The sequence below is a fragment of the Canis aureus genome, chromosome 13 (assembly GCF_053574225.1).
Source record: "Canis aureus isolate CA01 chromosome 13, VMU_Caureus_v.1.0, whole genome shotgun sequence".
In the NCBI taxonomy this organism is placed as follows: Eukaryota; Metazoa; Chordata; class Mammalia; order Carnivora; family Canidae; genus Canis; species Canis aureus.
In genome coordinates this window covers 67,606,553-67,623,654 of record NC_135623.1, presented here as the reverse complement: position 1 = coordinate 67,623,654, position 17,102 = coordinate 67,606,553, and the positions used below count along the sequence as shown (strand labels likewise).

Genomic DNA, 17,102 nt, shown 5'->3' with positions numbered 1-17,102 from the left:
TAAAATTCATTTATATTATATTGATTTAATTATCAATTTCTATCACATTCCATTTTTTAAGATTTATTTATTTATTTGAGAAAGAGAGAGAAAGAGATGGAGAGCAGGGTAGAGGGAGAGGGAGAGGGAGAGAATTTCAAGCAGATTCTCCACTGAGCATGGAATCCGACTTAGGGCTCAATATCACAACCTGACTCATATAGATCATGACCTGACCCAAAATCAAGAGTCGGACACTTAACTGAGTCACACAGGTGCCCCATTCGCTATTTTAATCGTTGCACATTATGGTAGGTAGTAATGTAATATTATAGAAATGTACCTTAGTTTATTTAAACAATACTCATCTGATGGCCATTGATTATAGTTTCAGTGACATGGTGGGGGTTGCTTATACCAGCTCATAAGAGTTGATTGTCACATCTTTTCCTAACTCTGTGTGTAGCTGACATCATGTTGGTAGCTTGAAATGGGCCATAGTGACAGGATTTACAACCTTGAAAACTGGCAAATGCTACATGAGGACTCCCCTTTCCCACCTCCACCCACACATATATCGTTTACCAGAACACCACTGTGTAGTCCCCCAAATTTTGTTATAACATATAATTAACATTCTGGAACATATATATATATTTGCACATTGGTGAGGGTATTTCCAAAGAAATATCCTTAAAAGAAAAAGAAACAGAAAAAAAAAAAAAAACCCACCCCAAACAAAACAACAAACAGTGGTTACTTCCTTCCCCCCAACCAGGTTATGAGTCAGAAACTGAGGGAAAATGTTTTTCTCTCTTTATAGGGCATCCTTTCCCCACTTGCTGAGTCCCACTGATGCTGGTCTTTGTGCCAAGGAATTACGGTAACTTGGCATCAATATTGTCATTATTTTCAATTAATGTAGGGGCATATGTACCCAGAAAGATTTGATTGAAATCTTTTGGCTTTAGATGTAACTATGGGGGAAGAAAAAGATGCTTTTCCAGACATACCTCCCTTCAGTTTTTTCCCTTACATAAATGGATCACAGAGGGCAAAGTGAAAGGAAATGTAAATTTGAACCCATACTAAATTCCTTTCCTATTCATATTGTAATGAAAAGTTGCTAATCAATCACATCACAAAAACAAACTTCTTTTTAACTTATTCTCTGAACACAAAATGGGCTTGTAAAACACAGATTAGTTCTTAAAGAAACACAGAGGTACACAATGGGGAAGATCTATCACAGACGCATTGGGAGGGCTGATGAAAGATGAACATAAAAAAAAGAAAAGATGAACATAGGAGAAAGTAAACTAATCCCGAGTTCATTGTCCCCACCTTCCGTCTTTGTACCCTACCCAGGAGGTTTTGTGAAAGCAGTATAGAACTGAATGGGAGACAAATGGCTAGTTTGTGCTGAACAGTTTTGTGCTATTCGTATTTGCCCCTACTTATTTTGAGAAACTCAGATAATTTATTTGACACTTTTAGATAGGGCTGTCACTTAGAAGAAGGAAGGCCAGATTCTAGGGTCTGGGTAAGCCTCTCTGAAAAGAAAGGGGAACAGGTCGGAATAGAATACATTTAAACCTCATTTAAACCTCAATTGCATCCCAGAGCTGCACAGTACAGCTGAGTTCTTTACAACCCAAAGCACACAGTGGCAATTTTAATTTGATTTTAATTTAATTGAAAATTCCAAATGAAGTCTCCAAATTTTGGAGAGCAAAGATAGGAACGTGACCAGGAGCAAACAAAATCTTATTTGAGTGAATATTAGAGCAGTTAGAGAGAGAAAATACAAAGAAAAAGAAAAAAAAATAATCTCACTGAACATTTCCTAACCTCATGGAATATTGCTACAAGGATATCCCAAATGTTCAACTGAGTTGTGAAGACCTCCCTATTTTCCTCTTGTTCTTGTTGAAATGCATGTGACTTTTGTTCTCATAAAGCAAAACCAATAGACTTTGCTAAAAAGTTATGATCCCTGCTTCTAATTGTTTGGAGAGCAAAAAAATTAAAGTCAGAATGTGTTTGTTCTGTAAGGTGAATGTGGTTAAAAGGAAATTGCTAGAAAGTTGAAAAAAATCGGAAAATTGGTAAACATTTAAAATTATATTTGTCTCCAGACAATGTAAATTAGGACTTGGTTATACATGGATCTGGGGGGAAGAGGGGGACCTGAAATGCTAATTACAACTTGAAATAAACTTGAATAATAGCTGAAGGCTTTTCTGTTTGCTCTTGTAGCTTCTCAGACTTTTCTTTTGGTTCCAGTCCATGAAGTCTCATCCCTATGACCCTTGAGCAAGTTGAGTGGCTTCCAACAAAACTCAGTCATGGGTGACGTTTAATTAAGCAGGAGGGGATGCACAGAGAACATTTACAGGGCTCTAGCTTTGGGACTTAAGATAGGCATTATCAGTATTTATTTCTCGTGTAAATAAATATGAAAGAATGCTTTGGTCCATCAACCTAACCATTGGCTGTGCCTTGATGTGGTAACTCCCCAGGTAGTTGCTCTGGGATTAGGCACTTTTTTTTTTTTTAACCAAATCAAAGCTTGTAAAAACAAAGAACAATGCCAACAATAATTGTAGGATGTCACTAAAAGTTTTCTTCATCAGCTTGTGGCAGTGACAATTCCTGAATGAGTCTTCTGTATCCATAGAATGTACACATAGTCCTGAACGACTGCAGGAGTAGAATGGTTACATCATGTCATCGGTATGATTCTTTTGAATAGGCACTGCTTCATTTGTTTTCTGGCTCATGTGTCTCTTCTAGGTACCTTTTTTTTTTTTTTTTTCCATTTTCTTCTAAGCCTCTTTGGCATAATTTTTTTTCTTTGAGGCGTGCTTATTTTTAATGTGCATAACAGCATCCGTGATGATAAAAATAGTGCAGGGACAGCATGAAAGTATGCCAAAGTAAACAGAGTCATGGCCATCTCCAGCGGAATGATCACAGCTCTAATAAAATCACAGTCACATAGTTTAGGCTGGAAGTTTGCAAACTAGCAGAAAAAACACATTACTCCTTTCCCTTCCTGTCATATAATCTACAATATAGCTGTCCTGAGAAAGATATATATAGTCCTAGCACCTTAGTCCTGTGAATGGTACTCCCTTGTTCCAAATAAAGTGAAGCTTCCTGTCAGCAGTTCTGCGTGGTTTTCACGCCCCCTAAACGGGATTGAAGGCAGTTGATAGTAGTACTGGTGGTCAAGGCTCTGCCTGAGTGATTGATTTCCATTGTGCTCTTCAGCTGCCTTCATATTTCCCAGATCTTAGACATAATTTCACTTAACAAAAAAGTAAAGAAAGGCTTTCAACAGTGTTCACAATGGATGGGACTGGGAAAAGGAGCTTAAGTTCTCTGGCATTTGAACAATCTTAGAGGTCCTTTTGTTTGCTGTGTCTGGCTAGCGGAATTTTATTGGAACAATAGTGGAATAAAGAAATAGTTCTAAAGAAGAATTTCATTTTCCTGACTTTTGCCATATCGAAGTAATAAAGAATCTTATTTATTTATTTATTTATTTATTTATTTATTTATTTATTTATTTATAAAGAATTTAAATAACACACAGAACAGCCATGAAAACTGAATTTAAAACCATAGGGCATAGAAAATATCAAGGATATTTTATAAGACAGATACTCATAATAGCTGCCTTTTACTGGTCTTTTCCTATACAGGGCCAGTTGCTGTGTTTCATATACACTACGGCTTTTAAACTTCCCTACCATCCTAGGAGCTAGCTCTGAATTATGATCTCCATCACCTCCATGATGAAGTGAAGTTAGGCTGGGAGAGTTCAATAACTTGTCCCCAGTCTCAAGGGGGATAACTATATAATAACTTATCTGTTTATAAAATATAAAATACAAAATTATGCAAAGGATTGTAAATAATGAAATACTATTAAAAAGGTGATTTTGAGAGTATGAACATTCTGGGAGGGAATCTGCTTTCCAGGAAGGAAAAAGGAATCTCTGAGGCTCCCTGTGAAACTATACATTTTCCCTAAATGTAAATAAAATAAGTGTTTTGTATCTTTAGTTCATAGTCCATCTAATGTCTTCTTCTGGTCAGAAATCAGGCCTTTGAAAGCATCAGTTTCTTTTTTGCTTTCTCAGGTTTTGTAGGGACAGTTTGAGTTTTCATATACATTAATCAGTGAATAATCTCCTGGAATTTGTTTTAAGTTTAGTTTTTGTTTTTTAAGTAAGCTCTATGACCAATGTGGGGTTAGAAGGGTTTGAACTCACGACCCTGAGATCAAGAGTCGCATGCCATAGGGACTGAACCAACTAGGCGCCTCTGGAATCAGTTTTAACTTACTCTGGACCTGGTTCTTCTGAAAAGCATCATTTGCTCTTTTGAAACTAATTTGATCTAATTTAAATTTAAGCTGGAAAATGTTACCTTTCCCTTAGTTATTTTACATGCTCTACTATTATTCCCTGCCCATAAAGGTAATCCTAACGGGTTTGCTCATCTATTAAAGTCCAGCAAAGATTTCTGTATCTGGACTCTCTTTTGGGAAACCAGTTATCTTTTAGTCAATATTTCAGGAAGCTTTCTGCTCTGTGCAAATACTGGGAAGTTGCCTATTTTTAAGCTACAGAACTGATTCTTTTTTTTTTTTTTAAGATTTATTTATTTATTCTTTATGATAGAGAGAGAGAGAGAGAGGCAGAGACACAGGAGGAGGGTGAAGCAGGCTCCATGCAGGGAGCCCGATGTGGGACTCAATCCCGGAACTCCAGGATCACACCCTAGGCCAAAGGCAGGCGCCAAACCGCTGAGCCACCCAGGGATCCCCAGAACTATATTTCTGAATGTGCTTTAGACGTTGAATTATGTTTTCTGAAAACTTAAGGCACAATATGTATTTGCAGTGGTCATATGATATTAAGGCATCACCATAAGATGAAATAAAGTGATTAGAAGGTGATTAGCCTGTTAAGACATACTGAAATTCAGTAATTATGGTTTTGTTTCTATATTCTCTGTATATAAAACAGATGTTAGTATATACTTATGTATGTATATATGTATGTATGTATGTATTTTGAGAGAGACAGAACAGGAGCATATGTGAGGGTGGGGGGGGGGGGGGCAGAAGGAAAGGGAGAGAGAATCCCAAGCAAGTTCCATGCTCAGTGTACCCAACCTGTTCAATATTTTTTAAATAAAAATGAATATTAAAAAATAAAGTAATTGGAGTGCCTGGCTGGTTTAGTCAGTAGAGCTTGTGACTCTTGATCTTGGTGTTGTCAGTTTGAGCACCACTTGAGGCATAGAGATTACTTAAAAAAAAAAAAGAAGATATTGAACAGCTAAATAAAATATTGTACATAATGTTTTTTTCCCCCAAATGTATCTTATATAAATGATCTGAAGTCCTCTGACATTATTGGATCTTAACACATTTCTGCATCACATATGAGATTCTTGTCTCTCACCATAAAGACTTGAAAGATTAAATAAGAAAGTGGCATGCAGTTTAGCATATGGTTTAGTTTAGTTTGCAGTGGTAGGTATAATAGCTAATCTTGGTCTTATTAAAAATAACTAATATTAGAGAAATTTTTTTACTGTTCTGTACCTCAAAGTCATCACAAAAAATGCCTTTGGAATTACACTGTCATTACCATTTATGATGGCAATAACTACATTGTGAGAATCTTTCCTTTATATTATTGAAACTCATATAATTTTCAGTTTCATACTATACCTGTGGATGACTTGAAAAATGACAAGTGATTACAAACTGAGCTGTAGCTCCAGATAAAGCCTAAGTGCATGTGTAGTTTCATTTGTTACAATCAAATGCTCTTATTTTCATTAGCTATTTGACATTTTTATTCCAAGAGCTGCTGATTTTAGTTTTCAAGTTACCAGTTCTTCGGCTTGATTTTGAAGCCTTTTATTTTTGCTCATGAGTCCTCACAAATCTGGTTTGAAACAAACGTTTGGCAAATTGAAAAAAAAAAAAGCACAATGGTGTATTATATAAATTATCAAAGCCTGGAAATTAAAAAGAAATTCATACAAATTAAAAAAAATTAGATTTCCATTAGTAAACTTTGTGATGTTAGTGTAATCTGGTATTATTTATTATGCATACTCTAATCCTGATAAACATTCATTCTATACAGATATTAGAATAGGATGTGTTCCTAGGTTTAGATAAACAGTTTTCAATGATGTTTTGTTCAGATAATACTTATCATTATGCTTCCAAAGAGGAAATAAATCCTCACAGTTCTTCCAAACAAGTCAAGCAAGTGAATGTGAATATTTCACCACCAAGTTCATTATTTGATATGCTAAGACATGATCCCAAAGCACAGTACTCAGAAGTACTTAATAAATTTACAAGTCAATTTCCTGCTAGTCTCTATTAGACACTTTAAACAAGCTTCATTAAATTACTAGGGGAAAAAATGTAGAGTCTATTGACCTACATTCCCAGACCTTTTGTCATTCATTTAAGAGACACTTAAAACAATGATACGAGGTTTATTTAACTATTCTCTCCTGCCGCCATTATTACCTAGGAGAGATAACACTGATAAGACATCAGAGAGCCTCTTAACCAAAGTCTTAGCTCTTGGAAAAACTTCAGGACCTGATTCTTCTGATTCAGTAAAAGAGAAAGAAAACTTTTCCTCTCCCCCTTCTTCTGTTCTCCTTGATATCCTTACATACACCTGATTTTCAAGATTTGGTTGATAGAAGGTTCATTACTTTATTTTTTAATTTTCATTTTTTTTTAAAGATTTTATTTATTTGGGAGAGAGAGAGAGCATGAGAAAGAGAACACGAGCAGGGAGGTGGGGTGGGGAAGTGGCAGAGAGAGAAACAGACTTCCCACTGAGCAGGGAGCCAGATGTGAAACTCGATCCCAGGACCCTGAGATCATGACCTCAGCTGAAGGCAGACGCTCAACCCACTGAGCCACCCAGGAGCCCAGATTGATTTCTTTAGATGTGCTTCCCATTCCATAGATTAAGTAACATGAGATCCATTTCCTAATTGAGGTTTATTTAACCGAGGTATAGGATAATGACAAATTCCACAAGACTAGGCCCAGATGAGTCTTCACACAATAGTTGGATATCCACACTTCTTTGTTCTAGCACACGAGTTTGGCAGACATTTCCCCCATGAGTATTACTTTGTTTGAGTTCGTGCTTCTGCTCCTTCATAGTTAAAAACATGCTGGATGCTAGTATTAGCATTACTTTTATCTAACGGGGGTCTTATTGAATGCCTCCAAAATCAGAACCAAAAAAGTATTTTGAATACAATCATGTATCATACCAACTGTGTAGAAAGTACCATTTTAGTCATTTTGGCCAAAGTAAGGGATTAAGACAAGCCTATCACTATGAACTTCAAATAGAATACCCTGGGAATTTATTCAAAACATAGGGCTCTGGCATCTCTAAAAAAGTACCTTCAACAATAAGCCAATCAGGTATAGAAGGAGAATAGAGCATTTGAGGCAGAATGAATTGTAAGCAGGGGGTCAAACAGTGTAGGGAGTGTCAGGATAGCTAAGGATAGATGTCTACTGGGGCCAAGACTGGGAGTGAGCTAGCGTGGTCTGAGATTAGGATGAAGAGCTCAAAGGCACCAGATTTTGTAGGGCCTAGTTGGCTGAGTTAAGGAGTTTTAGCTTTATCATAAACATAGTACAAAGATAGAATTTAAGGTGTCTGTTATGGGATGGAGGCTGTTGGAGGATGGATAGGATGACTGGACATGGGATGAGTGCTGACAAGTTTTTGAACAGATGGCTCTGGCTGCATGGTGAAAACAAATGGGAAGAGAGCCAGGGCAGTCGGGGTCTTCCTCAGTTGTCTTGATGAGGAATGATTGTAGCTGGGACTCGGGTGGTGGTGCTAGAGGGAAGAGAAGTGATGGATTAGATCTCTAAGGTTCTTTGTAGTTTCAAAAGTTTATGAAAAGATGAAGGAGAGTAATTTGATGAGTAATGGAAAAAATGCTAAAGATAAAGTGGGAATAATTATGACTTTTTTGGTATGTGGAATGAAGCTTGTTTTTTAATAGGAAGTTTCTGATCTCTAATGCACAAAGGGTAAAATGGTACAATTTGTTTTAGGAAACCTGGAAAAAAAGAGTTATCCAACTCAAACCAGTTTATATCCAACAACATGCTACACTGAGAAATTAAGATTAATGGAGGCTTTCTTTGTAGACAGTTAATTTTAAGTTCCTTATATGATTAGGCCAAGGAAGATAAATTTTGGTATTTATAACAATAGATTTAATTGGCATACTTAATCAAAATTACAGTTTTTTTTTAAATGAATTCCTTGCTTAAAACATGATGCAATGATATGATTAGTGAAATCACTCCTATTTGACCCATAGCATTAATGAGAATTCAAAGTTGAGAAGCCTGAATAATTTGGTCTACAGGGTACTGACATGTGTTCACCATATGGTCTAAGTTGTTTAGAGTTACGTTATTTAAACCACAGCAAGAATAGTAGCAACAACAAAGTACTTGCGCTTTTTTGAGTTTTTTTTCCTAAGTGCAAAGGAATTTTTCTCTTGATAGAAAGCATTTGCTCTGGCTGACAAGTCTCCATGAATTTTCTTTCGGTCGTCCCTTGGCCCAAATGTTGTGCCTCTATGAAGAACTTGCAGTTTCCTACATGGAACTGATTCTAGGACTTGGACCCTTAGGGGCACAAGGAAGCATGTTTTATTTCTTTCCAGAAAATTCCAAGGTCAATCCTTTTTCAGACTTTTATTTAAAATATACCTATTGAAAATGTAAGTTTTTTGTTATTCTCTCGTCTTTCATGTTGAAACGTACATAATTTCATCCTCCTCTTCCCTCCCCCATTGCAGAAAATCACAGTCATGCTTCTAGTCAGAGGATCTGTAAGACAATGGCAGGAGCAATCTTTAGTTCTTTGCTCAAAAGAGCAAAAAGTTGGTCTTCCACTGTTGTCACCTTAGGGACCTCTACAGTCAGAGCTCCCCTGCTTTGTCTGTGATCCCAAGAAATAATTTTGTTTTTAATTTTAATTCCAGTAGAGTTAACATGCATTGTTATATTAGTTTCAGGTGTGAAATCTAGTGATTCAACAATTCCATACATCACCCTGTGCTCATATGTGAACTCTCCTTAATCCCCATCACCTATTTCACCCATCCCCCCCACCTCTCCTCTGGTAACCATCAGTGTGTTCTTTATAGTTAACAGTCTGTTTCTTGCTTTGTCTCTTATTTTTTTCCCTTTTGTTTGTTTTGTTTCTTAAATTCCACATGAGTGAAATCATATGGTATTTGTCTTTCTCTGACTGACTGACTTTGCTTAGCATTATACTCTGTAGCTCCATCCATGTCATTGAAAATGGTAAGATTTCCTTCTTTTTTATGGCTAAATAACATTCCGATATATATATATGTGTATATATATATATATATATATATATATATATATATATATATACACCACTTTCTTTATCCAATCTTCAGTCGATGGACACTTGGGCTGCTTCTGTAATTTGGCAATTATAAAGAATGCCACAATATAGGGTTGCATGTATCCCTTGAAATTAGTGTTTTTGTATTTTTGGGTAAATACCCACTAATGCAATTACTGGATCATAGGGTAGTTCTCTTTTTAGGTTTCTAAGGAAATTCCACACTGTTTTCCACAATGGCTGCACCAGTTTGCATTTCCACCAACAGTGCACAAGGGTCTCTTTCTCTTCACATTCTCACCAACACTTGCTGGATCTTGTGTTTTTGATTTTAGCCATTCAGACAGGTGTGAGGTGAGATCTCATTATAGTTTTGATTTGCATTTCCCTGATGGTCAGTGATGTGGAGCATCTTTTCATGTGTCTGTTGGCCATTTGGATGTTCTCTTTGAAGAAATGTCTGTTCATGTCCTCTATCCATTTTTTAATGGGATTATTTGTTTTATGGGTGTTTGAGATGTATAAGTTCTTTATAGATTTTGTATATTAACCCTTTATCAGATATGTCACATTTACAAATATCTTCTTTTATTCCATAGGTTATCTTTTAGTTTTGTTGATTGTTTCCTTTGTTGTGCAGAAGCTTTTTATTTTGATGTAGTCCCAATAGTTTATTTTTGCTTTATTTTTTTCTTGCCTCAAGAGACATATCTAGAAAAATCTGGCTATGGCCGACATCAGAGAAATTACTTCCTGTGTAATTTCTAGGATTTTTCTGGTTTCAGGTCTCACATTTAGGTCTTTAATCCATTTTGAGTTGTTGTTTTTTTTTTTTATTTTTTTATTTATTTATTTTTTTGTATTGTGCAAGAAAGTGGTTCAGTTTCATTCTTTTGCACAGAGCTGACCAGTTTTCCAACATCATTTGTTGAAGAGACTTTTTCCCATTGTATATTCTTTGCTGTGTTGTCAAAAGTTAATTGATTATGTAATTGTGGGTTTATATGAGTTTTCTATTCTTTTCTATTGGTCTATGTGTCTATTTTTGTGCCAGTACCATACTGTTTTGATCACTATAGCTTTGTAATATAACTTGAAGTCTGGAATTGTGATACCTCCAGCCCTCCAGCTTTGCTTTCCTTTTCCCAAGGAGTAGTTTTAATCTCCTTTGCCAAATATTAGCAGTTATTAACACTCTTTCAAAATCTTGGATAATATTTGAGGTATTCATTCAAGGTCCTCCCATCATACCACCCCTCCACATATACAACCATAAAAGATCCTAAAGTCATGCATGGAACATGTCCAAGGAACTGGATGAAGGGGTATAGAATACCCAAAATTAACCCTCTGAGGCTAAACTCATCATCAATTCTTTTGTAAACATAAATTTGTGGTCCAAAATATTATGGACTGAAATCTATATCTACAAATTTATCTTAAATTTATGATCTTCTGAGCAAATTTCCACCTCTCCTTTGGGGAATGCCTTTTCCCTTACTGAAAGGTAATTTGAAATCTTAGGTGTGAGTAGAAAGATTATTCTTAGTTTGCTAATGGTTTCATTACTAATAAGTCATTAATTTTTTTTAAGTTTCTAAGTTTAATTTTTACAATCTAATTTAATGTGGCCCTTAGTTCTCCTTTTTGAAGTCTTATGTAGGTTGAGACATGTTCATATAAATGTTTTCTTCCATTAATGTTTCAAGAGGGAGAAGCTCTATAGAGTAGAGGTTTTTTTTTTTTTTTTTTTTTTTTTTAATTTTAAGTAGGCTCTGTGCTTAACATCATATCCTGAGGTCAAGAGTCACATGCTCACCTGACTGAGCCAGCCAGGTGCCCCAAAGCAGAACATTTTTTTTTTTTAAGATTTTATTTATTTATTTGACAGCATGCATAAGCAGGGAGAGGTACAGAGGGAGAGGGAGAAACAGGCTCCCCACTGAGCAGGAAGCCCAAAATGGGGCTCAATCCTAGGACTTTGGGATCATGCCCTGAGCTGAAGGCAGATGCTCAACTGACTGGGCCACCCAGATGCCCCAAAGCAGAACTTCTTGGCAGCATAGCAGAGTCTCCTGAACTTTCAAAAAATGCAAATTCCTAGATTCTACTCTAGACCTACTAAATGAAACTATTGGAGGTAGGAGCAGTGGGGAGGAAGCTTTAGAGTTGCCTTTTTTTTTTTTTTAAGTGAGGTCTGTGCCCAACATGAGGCTTGAACTTGTGAGATCAAGGGTCCCATGCTTTACTGACTGAGCCAGGCAGGAGCCCTAAGAGTTTGCATTTGTCAAATGCTTCCCAGGTCATTATGATGTAACCATTCACTCATTTATAGATTGCTTTGGATATCCTGTAAGCATTTTCCTGTGCAGAATTAACTGATCTGGAAATCCTTTATCTTTGGAAGTGAAACCACTTTAGGATATTGTAATGGGCTGAATTATGTCCTCCTTGAAATTCAGGGTGAACTACTAACCTCCAGCACTTTAGAATGTGATCATATTTGGAGATAAGATCTTTAAAGAAATGATTAAGTTACTAGGAGGCCATCAGAGAGAGGTCCTAATTCAGTATGACTGGTATCTGAACAAGAAGAAGAGATACTGGGGTGCTGGAGAATGGCCCTCCAATGTAAACTCAGAACACCACGATCTTACACTTCTAGCCTCCAGAACTGAGAGCAAATAAATTTCTGTTATTATTATTATTTTTTAAGATTTATTATATATTCATGAGAGACACAGAGAGAGAGAGGCAGAGACACAGGCAGAGGGAGAAGCAGGCTCCCTGCAGGGAGCCCGATGTGGGACTTGATCCTTGAACTCGCGGGATCATGACCTGAGCCAAAGGCAGATGCTCAACCACTGAGGCTTGAGATCCAGGCATCCCAAATTTCTGTTATTTAGAGACACACAGTCTGGGATGTTTTGTTATGGCAGCCCTACCAAACCACTAAAATGTCATATACCATAGGGTAGAGCCACATATCAGGGACAATAGAAGCCTTTAATTTTAGTGTTAGGCACAATGTTAATTAAAAAAAAAAATCTATCTGGAACTAAATCTATTCCTTTTGAGTTCCTAGCTCTCCCTTTATAATGGAACAGGATTAAGCATTTTAAGAACATGTGCAGAGAAGACTGTTCATGGTGAAAGCCTGTGTATAATGAATTTTGACCTCAAATTTGAGAAATTAAATTACAAATCTACCTTTAATGATTGACCATTAAAGCTTAAACAATTAATTGTGGTTTGATAAATTCAGATAGTCACCTATTGAAGACATAACTATATAAATTTACTAGTAATCTTCATTGATTATAAGATTTAAAAAGTGTAGAGTAGTCTAATTCTTGATACAGCCAAGGGAAAAAAGGCCATATCACAGTGTAACGAATAAATAGATGAATACAAAAGTACTCACTTTCTCAGCAAACTATAACCATAATAGAAGCTGAGAGAACAATGTATTTCTTAGCATAAGGTATTAGGTGCCTTGAAAAGAAGTACAATTGACTTTGTAATGATAACTTCTTGGGACCTACTGTCATGTTCTAAGATGTTGTTAATTATTTCAGGCAAAACTTTTGTAGGAAGTTCTTATTCTCTCTTTTCCTCTCCTAAGTGCTTCCAAAATCACTGTACTTTTGACAGCATATACATTTACTATAACATATTGTAAATATTTATTCATCACCCTTATAAGCTGTAAATTCCATGAGGGTAGGACAATATCTCTCTCTTAGTTTGTTCCTATCAGTCTCCACACTCTCTGGCACATTGTAGGTACACAATAAATATTTGTTTCATAAATAAATTTATAACGGAAACAAATATAATTTATTATATTTGACTCATATTTTATGTGATAAGAGTAAATATTGAAGGGTAACTTAGAAGAGAGAAGGTCCTTTGAAGCAGTTAAAGTAATGTATTTGTATTGAGTAGCTCATTTTAACTGAATGCTGATTACGTGTAAAGCACTGTTGCAGAAAAAAAATGTTTGCTGTATACAATTTCATTAAGAAAACAAAGTGCATATACACAAGTTAATTCATAATAGTATATGGAAGTTTGCATATGAGTATAGACACATGTACTATTTTTCATAATTATACTTTATTAAATTGATCAAGATTTTATTAAATTTTTAAAAATATTTTTAAAAGTTATCTCTACACCCAATGTGGGCTCAGATTCACACCCCAAGATCAAGAATCACATGCTTTACTGGCTGAGTAAGCCAAGTGCCTCAGATTTACTCAATTTTGAGACAGTTTATACATATCTATTTCAGAAGTCCATATTTGACTGCTCTAAATGTAGGAAGGTAGGCTTTGGAATCTGAGAGGTTTTGAGAATCCACTTAGGCTCAGAAGAATGTTTCTTTAGAAAATAAATTCTTAAAGATGTAAGTTAAAATGACTTCTCTACATAGAATTCCAGAATACTCATAAACTATACATGGGTATTCTAACAATAGTAATGGTCAATGGAAGATCATTTTGGATTCGGCAAGATTGAATAAAATATGTAAACATTAAAATTCAATAAACATTATTGAGATATATTTGTTTTAAGTTATATATTTTCTTGAGTCCTCAATGGACAGAGATAGTGTTATGTGCTCACCAAACCATTTTATTTTTGTCTTGAGCACACTGGAAGAGGTATTTCCCAGCTCCTTGTAGTTGGGTCTTATAGTATATCATATCACTAGTTCTGGCCAGTGGAAAACTGGTGGAAAGGATACATGCATTTTCAGATCTGGTGCATAAAAATCTCACTCAGAGCTCTCCTCCTTTTTTTCCATGGATGACCTGTGTTGAAGAGGCATCCACAAGACGGAAGTAGCCTTTGTCTGAGTCCTCACGTGGACCTGAGTAACCTAGCAACCCACAGACAAAACTGCCAACCACATTCAACTCTTATAGAAGTAATATAGTGTTTCAAGCCTATTGAGATTTTTCTTCTTTCTTTTTGTATTTTTTTTTATAATGAATAGCATAGCATAGCTTATCCTGAGTAATTCAGTCTAATGCTAAGGATAAGTAAATATTGTCCTTGTGTCATTCAGCATTATCATAGACTTTGAATTGCTCTCATGTTGAAGTAATATTTTCCCAAACTTTAAAGTCTTACAGAATTTAGCTATATACTTTATTTTCCATGTACTTTTTGAATTACTTAATACTAGATGACAACTGTAGGTAGTTAAAAGAAAGAGTATATGAAAATAGACTAAGAATTACCAAAGGTTTGAAGAAAATTACAAAAAGAAGGCAGCAAATTTTAAGGTAATTTCCAAGGGAATAAAAGATTATATTTGTTAACTCAAATTGGATTTCTTTTTATGTTAGTAGGATATCAACTTCATATAACTTGAAGGGAGAAGGATCAAATGGTGTTTTGAAAGGTTTGATTCAAAGTTTTTTATCTATTTTTCTTTCCTTTAATTATTTTTAAAATTCTAGTAGATAAAGATATAGTCCATACAAATTATAGACCATGTTTTTGTTTGCTAAGCTTAAAAATTTTAATTTTAGTAATTAATTAAAAAAATCATTTACACATCACATTGTTCAAAGTTCAAAAGACACAAAAGACTGTACATTGAAAAGTCTCTTTCCCACTCTTGTTCCCCAGACCCTTAGTTTTCCTTCCCAGAGGCAAATAAAGTTATCAATTTCTTATTTATTCTTTCAGAGAATTTATGTATTTACAAGCAATGATATTTATCTATCATCTCCAACTATTTTTTAAATTTAAATTCAATTTAATTAACGTATAGTGTATCATCAGTTTCAGAGGTAGAATTTAGTGATTCATCAGTTGCACATAACACCCAGTGCTCATTCCATCATGTGCCCTCCTTAGTGCCCAGTTGCCCCATCCTCAACCCCTTCCCCCCCATCAACCCTTTGTTTCCTATAGTTAAGAGTCTCTTATGGTTTGCCTCCTTCTCTGTTTTCATCTTATTTTTTCTTCCCTTCCCCTATATTCATCTGTTTTGTTTCTCAAATTCCACATATGAGTGAAATCATATGATATTTGTCTTTCTCTGACTGACTTATTTCACTTAGCATTATACTTTCTAGTTCCAACCACATCATTGCAAATGGCAACATTTTGTTCTTCTTGCTGGCTGTCATCTCCTTCTGTTTTAAACACAAATGGTAACACACATTATTCTTAACATTTAATTAAGCAGTGTTTTTGGATATCATCTAAAATATATCCAGAATGCAAATATATCTTGCTACTTCCTCTATGATCACCGTGCTTCGAGCTAGTGTCCTTGATTCTATTAAGGCAATAGATTTCTGACTAACGAGTGAATCAACCAGAGTGATCCTTAAAAAAAAGTCAGATCATGTCATTCATCTATTCTGGACCCTTTGATGGCTTCCCATGACACAGAGAGGAAAAGTCACATTCTTTACTTTTGGTGTACACCAAAAGGATTCTGATTCCTTGCACTACCTGTCAGGTCTCATCTGACACCTCTATCTAGGTGTCTCTATATATGTGTCCCCTCATCAACAGCCTCCGGTTTGTGCCTTAAATGTGGCATCTCAGGGACTTTATATAGGAGCTCTATCTCTGGATAGTTCTTTCTCCAGATATACATGTGGCTAATTTCCTCACTTCTTTCAGGTCTCTGTTTAAATGCCACCTAAACTTTGAGAACTTCCCTGACAATCCTAATTAAAAGAGCAACAAACTGGGTCACTACCTATCCCCCTTACATTGTTTTATTTTACCCTGTTTGACACAATATATACATTTTTATTTGTTTATTGTTGGCATCCCATATGAGAAGGAACTTTGTTTTGCCCATTTTGTGTCCTCTTTGTTTAGAATATAGTAGGTGCTTAATAGGGTTTTGTTAAAAAAATAAACAAATGAGTTGCCGAGTTAGTGCATAAATATATATCTCATTCTTTTTTTAATGGTTACACAATATTCCATTGGTGCATGTACCTTATATATTTAACTAGTCCCCAACTGAGGGATATTTAGGTTATTTTCAATCTTTTGGTAAAAAGACAATACTGCAAAGAATAATCTTTTACATGGCTCATTTTCTAAATATTTCAGTGATGTATATCTGAGGGATAATTTCCTAAAAGTAGAAATACTAGGTCAAAGTAATTTGCTTTTGTGACTTTATTTGCTACTGCTAAATCATCTCCCACAGAGATTAGATTAATATATAATCTCATCAGTCATATATGAGTGCCTTTTTTTTTCACATCTTCAATGCCATGTGTTAAACAGTCCATATTCATGTCACATGACTTCTTTCCTAAGATTACCTTATTCCCAAAACTTGAATTAATTCCAAGGGACATATAGAAAAACAACATTTTTTTCTTAATTTAACTTCCGAAGAAGCTGAAATGAGTAAAGACAAACATGACATGACACGTCAGATAAAAAAATCCGAGGAAGCTGACAAGTCAAAGAAAAAATGACAGGAGTTGAATTAATGGATATAGTTACTAACATAAACTCATGTAGATCGGTATGGAAGGCATGGGCAGACATTTTATTTTTGCGCAGTGCTACCACCTCCTTCAGAGTGGTAGGTCATTTTCGCTAGGTCCAGTTATTAGTCTAGTTTTCATT

At 35.4% G+C, this 17,102-nt stretch overlaps 1 pseudogene across 1 annotated transcript in view; it reads left to right on the top strand.

Moving 5' to 3' along the window:
• Positions 1-17,102, top strand: part of LOC144282649 (tripartite motif-containing protein 60-like) — a 209,574-nt pseudogene that overhangs the window by 96,497 nt on the left and 95,975 nt on the right. The gene's annotated exons all lie outside the window — the stretch shown is intronic.